The following is a 12,266-nucleotide window of genomic DNA, read 5'->3' as shown; positions in this document are numbered from 1 at the left end:
TTTTGTAAGTATGACCTTTCACAAGTTATTTAATAGCTCTGAAACTCAGTTTAATTTTTTTCTTTATCACTGAGATAAGGAAGGGGGTACCCGATTTGGAGGTATGTTACAGGAGACAAACAAGGCAATATATGTACAGTGCCTCGCACTAGAGGTCCACTCTATATGCCCCACCTAGGTTACTTGTGTGTCCTCTCAACAATGATCAAGTGAAGGGCATGGACTGAAGCTTCATCAAAAGCAATTTTAGAATATTACAGGCACTCCACTTATTAATTAAGACCTCTTGTGTGGGATACAGACTCTTCTGTACTCCCTCACCATACAATTAATTCCCATCCATCTTGAAAAGATGTTGTAAATCTTTCCACCGGTTCTCTGTAACTTCTCAGGGTACTTCCTACACTGATCCATAGAATTGATCATCTTTCTTGAAACCCCTGCCTTCTACCTCTATTCTGGACCTTCTCTGGTCTCTCCAGAAGGTTCTTTTTCCTTACTTATGATCATCTCTTTCTTTTCACGCTCTGTTGAGAGCCACAGCCAAGTCGGAATGGCCCCTGGCATTTTGCCAGAAGTAATGGTTGAGAGGCGAGCCATTAAGAGGATGATAATTAAGTTAAGCTGTGTCAATAGGGCTGCCCCTGCTGCCTTGGGCGCCTGCTACTTTGGAGCTCTGGCGGGGATTCCTGGAAAGTTCGAGTTGGTTGGTGAAGTTCCCGGGGAGTTCTGGTTGGTGTGGTGTTGGAGAGAGGAGCCCTGTGGATGGCGTTCAGGAGAGTTCCTGGGGAGTGTGCGTGGAGTGCTGGTGGAGTTGGGGCAATAAAGTTTCCTGTTTGAAGATACAAGTGCTTTGTGGCAGCTTGGTGATTTGTGCCCAGCCAGACTGCGGCAATGCTCTCTAAATGCAGGCTAGATTTTCATTTCACCAATGTTTGATCTTGGATTTCCTGTTGTGCATTCTGCCCCTACATGTCTCAACTATGACCTGAGTCTGATAATTTCCCGAAACTATACTAGATATCTGGCTCATCAATATATTTTCAATTTAATTATTTAAAATCCAAGCCTAAAAATCTTTCTCTTAAGCCTGCTTTTCCTTCTGACTTCCTTCTCTCTGCTGATATCATCAACAGCCTGCAGGTTGTCCAAACTCCTAACTTTAAAAAAGTTCATATCTTTAGAGATAGTGTTTAAACCGGGAGGGAAAGAACTGGTCTTCCTCTTATCACCAGGCTTTCCCAGTTCTATCTCCATAAGATCTCTCATAGTTATCTCCCTTCTGTTCCTATACCCACTGCCCTAGTTTAGTCAGTCCTTATACCTCCCCCCACTCCCCCGTTATTGCTATTCCTGCCTTTAATCTCTCCTTGCTCCAATCAACCCAACACAGATGGCAAGTAATCTTCCTAGACTTCTCTTCTGATTAGATTGTTTTTCCTGCTCAAACACATGTAAATGGTGCTCATAAGCTCTTGTGTAAGCCAGACATGAGTACACACTATGTACCTAACCACAACCAAATCTTCCATCATGCCTTCTGAACGATATGACTTGGAACTTCTTTTGCTCCAAACTTGCCACCTACATGATGTCCAGTTGACAGGATCCACTTTAATTACCACTGCCCCCTTGCAGATTTTCCTGAAGCCTATCCTTGCTACAGATCAGACAGGTAGGGAACTGTTATCTTTGCATTGAGCGCTGCTGCACTCACTAACCACACTTCAGACTGTGCCTGTTCCACTCCTCCCTCCTCCACTCCTCTTCATCATTTAATCTCTTCATATATTCTGCTCCTTCAGGGCTTCATCCTCTGTCCTTGATTTTTTTCCTCATTCATTTTGGATAATCTTCATAGGAGAATTCATCTGCTTTTTGGCTGATGCGGGTACTTTTCTATTAAAGGGCATTTGCTTCCTTGCTTCCTGCTTTTTTCTTCTAATGGAGCCATGACTATTTTTTTTTCCCCTGAGGAAGAGATGCAGAATATTCCTAGTTCTGAGGAGGAATAATTAATCTAAGGCAATAATGACAATTTCATTTTATTTTACAGTCTACATATTCTCCCATATTTTCTTGGATTAGGAAGGACCCAATGGATCAAGTTCCGGTCAATGAGACCTGAGAGACTCTGATCAAGGGTTTTATGTTCTGATTAGTGCAATAGTAAGTCAGGCAAAGAGTCCTTGCTGGTGCTCCACCATCTTCTCCCCACTCCCCTTTCTCTTCTCTCCTTCCCTCCTTTTAATTTTATTCTGGTAAGAACATTTGATGTGAAACCTACCCTATTAACAGATTTTTAAAATGTCCAATACATGGTTATTATCTCCAGGCACAATGTTGATAGCAGATCTCCAGAATTTATTCATCTTGCATAACTGAAATTTTATACCTGTTGATCAGTACCTCCCCATGTCCCCTCACCTCAGCCCCGGGATATCACCATGGAATCCCTTGCTTTTCACCCCATCACTTCTTATTTTTAAATATATGTATAGAAACCTGTTTCAGGGGGCTGCCTGCAGCCATCCTACAACCACGAATGGCAGGCCCAAGATCAAAGACCAATATATTGAGGAGGACAAAGTAGAAAGAGAAAAAGGGTGTGGGCTGCTGATAACATCACCAAGCCACCTTGTTGAACCTGGAATTGCCCACCTTCAAAATTCTGTTACATGATTTAACTAAGTACCTTTATTGTGTTGCCACTCTTGGTAGAGTTTTTAAATTACTACCATCAAAAGCATTTCCTGGCTACAATGACTTGCATACTCTCCTGCCACCTGCTTCAAGGGGTCTTTACTCCTAATTCCTACTAATGTCTGTTTCCACATTTCGGACCCAAAGCCATGCAACTCAGTTGGATATGTTTACTGTTTGCATGATAACTTATGTTTACTTTCAAATCCTTCTCTCTCTCTCTCTCTCTCTCTCTCTCTCTCTCTCTCTCTCTCTCCCTCCCTCCCTCTCTCTCTCTCTCTCTCTTCATTTTATATACATGCCTCATACACATCCTACTGTGTGCTACAGCCTTGATAGAATTTTTCAGAATTTTCTTTCTTATTAACAGCACTATTTAATTACTAACTCAAATAATAGTCAACTTCAGATTCTATCATTTCTGCTTTCTCTTTCAGTCTGATCATTTCCGAGTTCTATAAACTTTTCTCTTTATTACTTCTCAAATCTATCTTTTGCTCTTTGAAATAATTAGGATATCTTATTTTAAACTCTCAGTATGTCTTAGTTGGACAATAACCTCTCAACTATTATCTGTGTGACATTTTGATATATTAATCTGTCTTCATCCTTTTTTTTTAACCTGTAATATAAGGACAATAAATCATGTGGTTTCTAAGAGGATTAAAAGACTAAATATCCATAAAGTAACTAGAATAGTGCTTAGCACATAGTAAATGGTCAATGAATATTAGCTGTAATTATTGTCATTGGTACTAATTTAATTTTTAAAAGTTGTTCTGTGAGGGGCTGGGGTTGTGGCTCAGTGGTACAGCACTTGCCTAGCATGTGTGAGGCACTGGGTTTGATCCCCAGCACCACATAAAAATAAATAAGTAAAATTAAAGTTCATCAACAACTAAAAAAATTTTTTTAAAAATCATTCTGTGAGTTGATTTTCTATACCATACAACACTTTCTGTCAAATCACCACTGCCCAAATACTTTCTATTTTGGTCTAACTAATTGACTGGAAGTTCTGAAGATCATGCTTAGAGAATAATATGTTATGTTCAAACCATTCTCTCCTATGCCTTCAGAACAGTATCACTTATCACCTATGTAGCCCTTTCATTTAAAAAAAAAAATTGAAGGTTTCCTTATTTGGTTCACAAGTTTCTTTCCCATCTAAAACCTGGCCATGATCTTATATCTCCAAATGAGGACTAACACTTAGAGGCTACATAATCTTTATTTCTACTCTTTGTAGGCCATTTGCTTCTAAAGTTGTACTCTTGACTTCCCCTAAAGCTGCTCACTCCCAAGGCCCATCCTTGAGCTACAGAATCATAACCACGGGGCAGGAAAGTATATGGGTAAGACTCAAATATCTGTATTTTAACTACCTCCTGAGACACTGAGATATTATTATGTATACTGAAGTTTAACACAACTAATCTAGGCCTGATATAGTTTGGATCTGAAATATCCTCCAAAGGCTCAAGCATTAAAAGCTGGTCACCAATTTATGGTGCTATAGGGAGGTAGGAAAACATTGGGAGGTGTGGCCTAGTGAGAGGAAGTTAGATCATTGGAGGCATGCCCCTGAAGAAGATATTGACACCCCTGGCCCCTTCCTGTTATTCTTTTGCTTCCTGGCCACAGCAGTGAGCAGTTTCCTCAGCCTCATACTCCTCACTATGATGTACTGTGCTGCCAAGACCCAAAGCAGTAGGGCCAAGTGAACCTGGACTGAAACCTCTGAACTATAAGTCCATTTATCTTAACTCTTTGTTACAGCAACAGAAAGCTAACTAACACAGGACCTGTCTCAGAACTGCTATGTCTCTAAACTTTTTATTAAAACATTATCCTCCAAGCAAAACCTCCTATTCTTCCAAGTTTCTCGTATATAGTTAATACTGTATCTTTAACCTCATCCTCAATAAATATTTGTTAATAAATACCTAATCTAGGCCTGATATGGTTTGGAACACTAACTATTCTGACCTATGGTTTCTTCCTTGTCTTTGTGTCTTTCCATATCTAGGTTTTTTTTTTTTTTTTTAAAGAAAGAGAGAGAGTGTGAGAGAGAGAGAGACAGAGAATTTTTTAATATTTATTTTCCCTTTCTCAGTGGACACAACATCGTTGTTTGTATGTGGTGCTGAGGATCGAACCTGGGCCGCACGCATGCCAGGCGAGCGCGCTACCACTTGAGCCACATCCTCAACCCCATATCTAGGTTTTTATACTTTAATTCATCATGTGAATATTCTTCTTTATCCAATAAGATCATTTAATTGAGGTAATAGAATATTTGCCTATTGTAAATATTGAGATGGTATATTTACATTGGTCATCTTGCTACTTATTTTCTATTTATCACATCTATTCTTTGTTTTTTTTTTCCTAATTTTGTGCTTTTGGGGAGATTAAACTCATATTTGCAGTAATTCCATTTCATACTCCATGTTAGCTTATTATTTGTACATATTTGTTATTTTTGTTGGTTGGTTTATGTCATACACCTTTAATCAGTCTATATGTCGTATAAGAATCTTATCAAAGTATGCTATAATTTCCAATTTCTTGGTCTTTGTACTATATATATGTTTCTTCTTATTATTATTTTGACTTCAATCAATTCTCTTAATGTGATTTTTAAAATAAGAAAACAAAACATATACTTACCAATCTATTCACAATTCTGGTGGTATTCATTTCTCTGTGTATTCTTTTCTTTCTGCCTGAAGAGTTTTTTATTTTTTAATATTTTTAAAAATGCTTTTTTAGATGTTGATAGACCTTTATTTATTTATATGTGGTGCTGAGAATTGAACCCAGTGCCTCATACATGCCAGGCAAGCTCACTACCGCTGAGGCCCAGCCCCAGCCCCAGTCCCAGCCCCTGAAAATTTTTTTTTATATTATTTATTATGGAAGTCTGCTGGTGGTGGATTCTTTTTATATGTCTGAAACAACATTTTTGCTTTTGCTTTTGAAAGATAGTTTCACTGGTATAGAATTCTACATTTTGGTTTTCTTTTCATACCTTATAATAGACTTTGTTCTACTGTCTGACTTGCATTATTCCCAGCGAGAATCTGCGGTCAATCTTATCTTGGCCCTCTGTTCATAATATGTCTTTTTTCCTCTTGTTGCTTTTAACATTTCCTCCTTGTCACTTATTTTAAGAAACTTATGAGGTGCCTTGTTGTTGGGAGCAATGATTGAATAATGGTTTTTGAGCTGTCCTGTGACAGAGGCAATGCCTCTTCTGGGAACTTTCGGTGTGAAGGTGTCAATTAAGATTTCCCAGTTGCTATGGTGATGCCCTGTTCAAAAGAAGTTTCTATGCCAGCCATGGGACTATCAGTTTTTGACCTTGAATTTCAGATACAACCTGTCCTGGGGTTAGAAAATTGTGGGCATAAGCCAATAATCATAATTAGGCTGTTCATACCTATAACCTTGGTTCTGCTTGTTTTGAAGAAACTTACAATAATCCTTTTGATGTTAAAACTTGTGTGATAAACATCCTGAGCTGTCTCTGGGTCACTCTCTCCCTATCAGAGTTTAGTGATTCATTGAGCCTCACCTTTTTCTTTATTTGTGTGTCTGTTTGTCTTTTCATCATCCCTTCATTGTCCCTCTGGTTTCCTAAATTAACAACTGTTCAGGTAGCAGCATCTTGTATTAGTTTTCTTATTTAAAAAAGTTTTGTTTTGTTTTGTTTGGGATTCAATGAGCCTCTTAGGTTAATAGGTTTTTAGTTTCCATCAGATTTGGAAAGGTTTTTGTTTTTTTTGTACCATGGATTGAACCCAAGAATACTTAAACACCAAGTCACATCCCCAGACTTTAAAAAAATTTTCATTTAGAGACAGGGCCTCACTAAGTTGCTGAGGCTGAATTTAAACTTGCAATCCTCCTGCCTCAGCCTCCTAAATTGCTGGGATTACAGTCGTGCACCTCTAAGCCTGACCAGATTTGGAAAGTTTTGAACAATCATTTCTTCAAACTTATTTTCCTGTTCCTTCTCTCTCTTCTCTCTTGAATCCTTCAAAGGCTGTAATTATATATATATATAATTATATATCATATATATCACTTAAAGTTGTTTCATGGGTGATTAGTACTCTATTTTCCAGTTTTTTTCCTTTGTCACATTTTCAGTACTTTCTATATCTCTAAGTTTACTAGTCTGTTTGCTTTTATTTGTGAGACATTTTGATGTATTAATCTGTCTTCACCTTTTTTCCTTACCTGCAATATGAGGATAATAAATCATGTGGTTTCTAAGAGGATTAAAAAACTGAATGAATATCTATAAAGTAACTAGAGAGTAGTGTCTAGCACATAGTAAATGGCCAATAAATATTAGCTGCAATCACTGGCATCAATACTAATTTATTTAAAAATAATATTTTGTGAGATTATTTTCTAGACCATACAGCACTTTCCACCAAATCACCACTGCCCAGATACTTTCTACTTTAGTCTAACTAATTGACTGGAAGTTCTGAAGATCATGCTTAGAGAATAATATGTTATGTTCAAACCATTCTCTCCTATGCCTTCAGAACACTATCATTTATCACCTACTTAGACCCTCATTTAAAAAAAGAAATTGAAGGTCTCTAACTTTATATTAATGCAATCTAAATTTCACTTAGGATATTATACTTTTAATTTCTTATCTTTTGCTTTTTTATACATTCCATATTTGGACATGCTATTAAATGTAATTTATAATATATATATGTAACTTAATTCATATATATGTCCCTATATTTTCATAAACATATACATAATATGTAATGAATGTTTTAATATATTTGACTATAAACTTTACCTTCTGTCTTATTTCTGGCTAGGCAAGCACTCTACCACTAGTTTCAATTACTGACAATTTTCCTCATTATGGGTCATATCCAGGCTTATTTTCATGACTGGTAATATTTACAGGATGCCAGACAGTATGAGTCTTGTCTTGTGAATGACAGGTATTCTTTTATTGTTTTTGTTTCAATATCCTTGTGCCTCATTCTGGGGCACAGTTGTTAGTTGGAACCAGTTTTCTCTCTCTGGGTGTTGCTTTAAAACTTTGTTAGATGGGACCAAGGCAGTCATTTGTCAAAGGTGATTTTGTTCCATATCTGAGAATGAGCATACTCTCTGAGTACTATGCCCATTACCCAATGTATTGCAAAGAATTCCAGCGTTGGTTGGTGAGAACATCAACTCTTCCAACTCTTCTGTGTAGGGTCCTAGGTTTGTTCCTGCTTCTCCTTTCAGGTGTTTCTTCCCCAGCCTTGGTAGCTTCCTCACACATATGCATGGACCAGTACATGCCTGGGGTGGGGACCCACTGCAAAGCCACAGAGCTCTTTGTCTTAAAAATCATATGATCAATGCAACTAAATAATTTTTAATATTCTTCAATGTTGTATGAGGATGTAATGTTAACTTATCTCTTCTATTTTTTTTTTTTTGCAGTACTGAGGATCAAATCCATACCTCTTTTATAAGGACCCCAATCCCAACTGAAGGGAGGAGCCTTCATGACCTAGCACCTCCCAGATGCTATCATACTCTCATTGCTATTGTACTAACCACCAAATTTCAATAGTTGAATTTTGGAGAGGACATATTTGAACTAGCTATTATTTATCTACACACACACACACACATTTTTAAAATCAAAATCTCAAAATCTAAAATTGTGTATATGAAACTATAGTGTTTCTTGAAAACACCCATGCCTTGGGTGGAGACAGTGAACTAAACTAACCAACAGCTCTGTGGGGATGGCCTCTTAAAGTGGTAGTGTTCACTTACAAGTAAGTGAATATCTCCAAAGATAAACAGCATACTTGGAATGGTTGATCTGAGAACCAGCAAAGCCAGCAGACCTTCAAACCTAATATACACTTCTTGTTACAAATATTAGACAGTGCCCCCTTAGCGATACCACTAGATAAGATGATCTTCCTACATGCAAATTTCAAACATGAATATTATAAGGGAAAGCCAAGCTGAGTGCAGTGGCATCCATCTATAATCCCCACAGATTGGAAGCCTGAGGCAGGAGGATTGCAAGTTCAAAGCCAGTCTCAACAATTTAGCAAGGTCCTAAGCAACTAAGCAAAATCCTACCTCTAAATAAAATATAAAAAGGGCTGGCGATGTTAGTGTTTAAGCACCTCTGGGTTCAATCCCTGGTTCCAATTAGAAAGAAAGAAAGAAAGAAAGAAAAAAAGAAAGAGAGAGAGAGAGAGAGAGAGAGAGAGAGAGAGAGAGAGAGAGAGAGAGATTGAGAGAAAGAAAGAAAACTAATTTGTAATAAAAAAATTTTATTTAATTATGTAAATACATTAAGGTAACTCTTCAAAAAGGCACAAATGGAGCTAAATATTGTTATCTACATGTGGAATTAGCATAAATGAGAAAGCCTCAAATACAGACAGATGCTGCTCAGCGTGTAGTCCAACTTCTTAGTTTTCTAGAATGGGTTTTAATTTGACACTGGCAGTCTAATATGGAAAAATCCTTTGTAAAGCTTGTGTGTATACACACACACACACACACACACACATATGCATGCACGCACATACATACACCACAAATGCTTTGTTTTGGAAATATTGAAAAAGGAAAAAAAGTTAAGTGCCATCCACAATTTCACTACTTAGAACCCCTATCATTAATAATTTGGATATTACTTTTCTAGCTTTTTTTTTTTTACTATTCCCTCTCTATAATTGAGAACATAGTGTATGTAGTTTGCTTTTCTTTTTTTGTTTGTTTCCCCCACTACAAATCGCCATCTTTTAATTTAGAGATTATTTCTGTATCATCCGCATTTTGCCATTTCTGGCTGCCTCCCTTTCTTTTGGTTTTATTTGAGTGCTGACAGAAGATCCAGTGCCCCAAATCCTGTGAAGCAGAAATGCCACCACAGTCTTTTGAACGGCCAGAGAGCTTTATTAAGTCAACAAAATCCCTTCTCAGTTTGGAGCTACCGTGCAGTGGGATTCAACACAGACATTCCATTTGTCTGGATTTTCCATTCTGAGATCCATGTAAGTTAGAAAAATAAAAATGTAAGTTTCATCATATTCTTTTTTAATTATTTATTTTATTTATTCTTTTATTTATAGCCATATATTTTCAAAACAAGGGCAGGTTTTCACAGAGTTAGTTGGTAGGGTTTGTAAAAAGTCTTAGAGCAAAACATTATGAAGTCTGAAATTTTAAAACTTTAGTGTGGTCAGCATCATTTTATGTACATACCAGTTCCTTTAGGCAGAAACTCTTGGGACAGCAGAGTTACAGGATGTGTTACAGGATGGTCTTATACCATGTCATAGGTTCTCTGCCTCTTAGCTCCTCTGCCAACCCAGCCTGGGCTAATCAAGCTTACGGGATGTCAAAAATGGGTTCTTACTGGCAAAACTAGTGTCTCTATAATTATTAGGAGGGCAAAAGTTAGAAATATGTGGTTGTTAGTAGAAATAATATTCTCTACATATGTGTAGACCCAATAATTTAGGGAGACTCCCCAAATCAGGCCACAGTCTATGGAAAGGCGGGCTGCCCGGATGATGCTTGCCTTTGTGGAATCTCTTCTTCTAAGTATGGGCTGGATTCAGGGACTTGATTGTAATGAATACAACAGGGCAGAAGTGATAGGATGGTACTTTCAAAAAGTTTAAAAAGACTTGCTCTTCTTTCTCTTTTCTCCTCTCTCTCTCTCTCTCTCTTTCTTTCTGTCTCTTTCTCTTGGTTTGCTCATGCTGCAGGAATCCAACTGCCAAATTTTGAGGCAGTCCCACAGAGAGGCCCACGAGGAGCAGGATTGAGGCCTGCCAGCAATCATGTGAATGATCTCGGAAGCAGAGCCACCCTAACTCAGCAGTGCCAGATTCCTAACCCACAGAAACTGTGAGAAAGTAAATGTTTATTGATCTAGCCTACTAAACTCTGGAGTGATTTGCTTCAGAGCCCTAAATAACTAATCAAGAAAGATAAGACATGGAGAAGCTGGGAGAAATGACTCAGGGCCTGACATATTTTTGACAGTAACATAGCTAACACTTCAGAGTACCCGGGGTGCATTAGGCTGTGTTCCATGTATTTTACATTTAGTAGTTCATTCAGTCTTCACATTGACACTGTCATTATCCCCATTTTACAGAAAAGGAAACTGCTATAGAGAGGTGGAGTCACTTGTCCAAAGGGAGAGTTTGGAGGGAGGAAGACTGATAAATCCGGAGTGTAGTCCATGCTGTCAGTGAAAGTAAACCTTGTTCTGTTAGATGGCCAACTTGCAGGCAGAACGGTGACCTGAAAAGCTTACTCAAGACTAACTTTGAGATCCAGCAGTGGCCCATGCCTATTAATTCCAGTGGAGCCTGAAACACAAGTATCATGAGTTCAAAGCAGCCTCAATAAGTTTAGTGAGGCCCTAAACAACTCAGTGTAGACCCTGTCTCTAAAAAAAAAAAACAAAACAAAACCGACTGGGGATGTGGCTTAGTGGGTAAGCCCCTCTCAGTTCAATCCCTGGTAGAAAAAAAAGAGACTAACTTTAATTTTATTAAGCATGATCTATACGAATTAAGTTGCCCATGTAATTATGATTATGAGGAAATTTGCCTATTTTGCAGGGAGGGGCATTTTCCAAAGGAGGCAGAAAGCTCAGAGGTGGATACAATAAACATGACCATGAGTACTCTTGTGTGGTGCTATCTTTTTAACATTTCCATCCCAATGGATTTACTCAGAAATAAATTCATTAACAGTTTGACCCATTTAGTCTTCCTCCAAGACAAAATAAAATATATTATTGCAATTTTTCACAAGCAAATAATGAAAGTCATAGGCTATTTTGTTTTCTTTGTTTTCTCCATAGTGACTTCCATGTACTTCTTCTGGCATTTAGAATTTCTCGGAGGGAGCAGGGATTTCAGCAAAGCCTGAAATACTTTGCTTTGGTTTTGTCCCTGCAGATGACAGCAAACACTTCTCTATGTCATTACTCTGAGCCTTGTCTGACCTGATTGGTGAAAAACACAAATCACCAGCAACTTTTGTTTGTTGGTAATAAAAATGCCTTGTTAGGTATCAGAAAGTTCAGCCCAGGTTTAATGCCCCAATAATATAACTAGACAATAAGAATATAGTTGACAGGGGATAAGCAAACTTGAAGAAAGCATATTAGTGAAGCTCAAGTGTTGGGAAAAGTATAAACGGCAGCCGCACCCCAGAGAAAAATCCCAACATGGCGCCTAAGGACCTCTTCTTCCTACCTTCCTCTTTTCTGCAGTGGCACGAAAAGTTCCCCTCCCGTGTGAACTCTCCCGCCGATGCCAATTTCAAATCTCACTGTCGGGGAAACTTATCCCCAATAAGAACTAATTCCTGGGCTCCGCAGCTGATATCTGGAAGAACTTGCCAATAAATGGGTGGCCTGCCATTTATCTAAGCCCTACCATCTCCCCTTACTTCTATATAAGCACACAGCCTTTTGCAATAAAATTGGAATTCTCCTGGTGAAGTGTCTTGGCGTGGGGAAT

General features: G+C 38.1%; 1 long non-coding RNA gene across 1 annotated transcript; it reads left to right on the top strand.

Annotated features, from left to right (window-relative positions):
• Window positions 1-1,495: 1,495 nt before the first annotated feature.
• On the top strand, window positions 1,496-11,272 carry LOC144364904 (uncharacterized). The gene is made up of 3 exons (XR_013423015.1): window positions 1,496-1,675; window positions 8,185-9,770; window positions 10,491-11,272. It is a non-coding gene; the product is annotated as an uncharacterized LOC144364904 (long non-coding RNA).
• Window positions 11,273-12,266: the final 994 nt, after the last annotated feature.

This window comes from Ictidomys tridecemlineatus, chromosome 6 (genome assembly GCF_052094955.1).
Source record: "Ictidomys tridecemlineatus isolate mIctTri1 chromosome 6, mIctTri1.hap1, whole genome shotgun sequence".
NCBI lineage: Eukaryota > Metazoa > Chordata > Mammalia > Rodentia > Sciuridae > Ictidomys > Ictidomys tridecemlineatus.
Note: the sequence above shows the minus strand (reverse complement) of the source record. Positions and strands in the feature narration are given on the sequence as shown.